Genomic DNA, 3,559 nt, shown 5'->3' with positions numbered 1-3,559 from the left:
AAGAATTTGTATAACAACTATACTTCAATCCCTATGGAGAGCTTGACATCATGTACTTTACTTCAATCAATTACACCAATGACCATTGTAATTCGTGCCTCCTCTAGCTATTTTTTTATTGAGGTTGGCTGGTCATCCCGTCTTCCTATCTCAAAATACACCCTCGTTCGACGATATGAATTCCTGCTTCTGCAAATCACATGAAACATCGACATGGAAGATTGGATGATGAGATAGCTACTTAAAAAACCCAAGCAGACGAGAATGTCTCATGATTAGAGATAGGAACAATAGAAGAGGAAGGGATTCTGTCAGGGGAAACAAACGAGTTAAGGTAATGTGTACGACTAAAATGGGTTTAATACGAATGTACCAAGCAAGGCGATCTAACAATTAGTCGAGCCATCTGTGACAACATGGATTTGCCTTTCGGGAATGGGAAATGTTAGGGAGACAATGATCTATGGGCCTATGCAACAATTGGCACATGTGAATGTAGGTCGAAATGTTTTGTTGTGTAGAAATGGAAAAAGAGTTGGTCGATCCTGGCCAGAGCATCCAGCTCTAGGCACCCCTAGAGCCTTCGATTAAATTTCCCAGGACTCGTCTGGAGTGGAGGAGTAGAAATATGGTGTTGATAATTTTTGGGATTAATAAGAGAAAGTTAATTTTCCAAAGGAATGGTTGAAGTATGGAGTCTGCATATCTTGGTTTTGTATGGGTGCAGGGAGCTCCATGAATTTTCTTGAAAATTTTCATCTAGGATATAGATGGTTTTGTTTGTAATGGTGAAAGATCAAACCCCAGATTTGACGCTTTGGTGTCTCATTACTGCAGGTTATTAATTTAGAGGGAGGCAATATTCCCGTCAATAGTGAGTCGTCAGTGGTTACTTCATCAATCTTCAAGCTCTGCTACTTCGACCCGGTCTTCAGTAAAAGTTGTGTAAGTGCCTTGTGTGGTGGTGTTAGTGTGTGCATGTGTGCAACAATGTTGTAATCGGTGTCTCTAAAAAAATGCCCTTTAATAGGAAAATACTTAATTTCCTGGACGGATATGATCTTGATTTTGGGCCATGTGTGGTGTCATGGGTTGGAGACAGGATGTGTGTAGCCTTAACGACACCCGGTTACCAAATTTTGTTGAACCCAAAAGAAATCCAAACTAAAATACCACCAAAATTAAGAACAACAAATAAAACCAATAAAAACAGAGTGAAAATTGGGGTATTAAAAATACTATCATCCCATAATTTTATATAAATCCATGAACAATATCACAACATTCATAGTTTATTAGCATGTAGACCATACACAAAGCTGACACAACATGTGTTGTTGAACAAAGAGAGTAAATACACTTGACATATAAAGATACATGATACAATCATTTGTTTTGGCCACATTCTTTTTCAGGAAACCCATCATGCCATACTTAGTTATATCTTAATCGTATCGATCACCATTTCCCCTTGAAAAAAATGATTGTAATAAGTGGCAATGTAGTCCTTGACCTTCACTTTTCTGTACAACGCAGGTCTCTTCTCATTGACCAATTGAGGCGATGGCTCGATTTCTCTCTCAGGATCAACAGAGTAGTCTAGAGCCACTGATAGCCTCTCTTTCTTTGCATTTGTGATTACCCTATGCACAGGGCTCTTAAATATCCCATTGCTCATTATCTGTGTCACAAATTTGTAACTACATCAGTCCAAGAGCTTAGAATCTTCTGGCAAAAGCACACAATGTTGACGATTTGGTATTTTGAGATCCCGGACAAGTAACTTTTGACTGTTATATTTTGGACACGGTAGAATAGACTTGAATATTTGATATGCTACGATCAGGCTAAGATGTAATTTATACATGGCGTAAATATGTATCATCATTAAACGTATTGAACATCACAATTTTGACCACTGAGAAATGGAAAACTATGTACATCCATAAGGTTCAAATAAATAAATATTACTAACAATAACTATTTCAAGCTAGAAATTATATTTCTATAAGCGTACCTCTATTTGATCTCCTATAAGGATCAACAGTGTCTGAGGTACCACAGGTACATCCCACCAAACTCCATCTTTGAGAACTTGCAGGCCACCGACGCTGTCGTCGACCATTAGGACAGTAACAACGGTTCCATCGGAGTGGGGCTTGAGGCCGAACACGAGCTCTGGCCTTGGACACTCTGGTTAGTAGCTGCATCTGGCGTTAGTAAGAGCCTTCTCCCCAAGCTGGTCCACGAAGTAGTCATCATCGTCAAGCACCAACAGCTTCCCCATTGCCCGGAGCAGTTCGTCCTTCAATTTCCCACATTTCTTGGTGAACTCGTGCAGAGCATCCCTGCAAACAAAACAATACATGTTTTAATGATCCTTCAACAAACCTTCCTTCCAATAGGAAAATTTGTGTAAGTCGACATCACTCTATGAGATCGGTCACCTGAAGTTTTCAGGATGCTCTGGCCAGAGGGCAATGCGCCGCTCGTCTTCGGGCTCCACCTTGAGGTAGAGGCGGTCGGTCCAGTCCCGGGTCTGGTCCGGCGAGCTCACCCAGTCGTTCCCGTACCCCTCTGACTGGAACTGCTCGCCGCAGATCAGGTTACTGTATCTTTGCTTCTCTTCGAGCGGCTGCCGGAAAAACTCCCTCGACACGGCTCTCATGCTCTCTATCACCGCGGCGTCTACGCCGTGGTTACTGACCTGGAGGAACATACATGTGAAGCGAGGTAGACATGCATGCTTTGATCTTGTTCCGAAATGGTGGTGCACTACCGACTCATTGGAATATTACTTACCATGAAGAGGCCCCAGGACTCAATCGCTGACCGGAGCTTCGCAGCTTCGTCGGCGCTGTCGTCCTTCTGTAGAAGGCGGCCGTGGTCGATGACAGGGACCGGCGCTACAACCGCCGAGGAGAGTTGTTGGTCCTTGTGCGTGCGCACGACGTACGGTGCTGGCACGTCGGGTGTGCCAAGGGCTCCAGCAAGCTCCTGCACTGGCATGGTTCTAGCTGCCCCTGTGCTTCCCATAGTAGCACTTGCACTAGCAAACAGAAGAATCTGGAATGTTGTACATTTATAAAAGACTCAATAACCCTGGGTCCCTTCTTTGCCGATATAAAATGAGATGAAAACCTTTTGTGCTATATAAACAAAAAGCTATGTCTTTGTTAACTAATAAGGCCACAATCACGTACTAGGTTGCAAGCGGAGCCGGTTAGAAATCAGGTGCTTAGCCTAGGACCTAGGATCTAGGTATGATTTGCACACAGTTTGCGAGGCAACATTAAAGTTCATGGATTTTCTCATCTACAACTGATGCATGGAACAACTGAGAAAATATTGGAGATCATGGATGATGAACTGTGAAACAAAGTTACCTTTAATCAATTGGAGATACCAGAGATGGAGCTTCGATCAACTGCTGCGGTCACAACTTGCTGCTCTACAACTAGTATGCAGCCTCAGCGTGGAAATGCCACAAGACACAACTTCGCTTATATAGACTATTGGAGCAATACTAGTCAACACATGTTAAGCATTTAACAAAATC

General features: G+C 42.8%; 1 pseudogene; it reads right to left on the bottom strand.

Moving 5' to 3' along the window:
* Positions 1 to 1,438: 1,438 nt before the first annotated feature.
* Positions 1,439 to 3,036, bottom strand: LOC119328652 (annotated as a pseudogene).
* Between the last annotated feature and the right edge of the window lie 523 nt (positions 3,037 to 3,559).

Source organism: Triticum dicoccoides, chromosome 7A (assembly GCF_002162155.2).
Source record: "Triticum dicoccoides isolate Atlit2015 ecotype Zavitan chromosome 7A, WEW_v2.0, whole genome shotgun sequence".
In the NCBI taxonomy this organism is placed as follows: Eukaryota; Viridiplantae; Streptophyta; class Magnoliopsida; order Poales; family Poaceae; genus Triticum; species Triticum dicoccoides.
The sequence above is the reverse complement of the archived record's forward strand: the minus strand, read 5'-3'. Positions and strand labels throughout refer to the sequence as shown.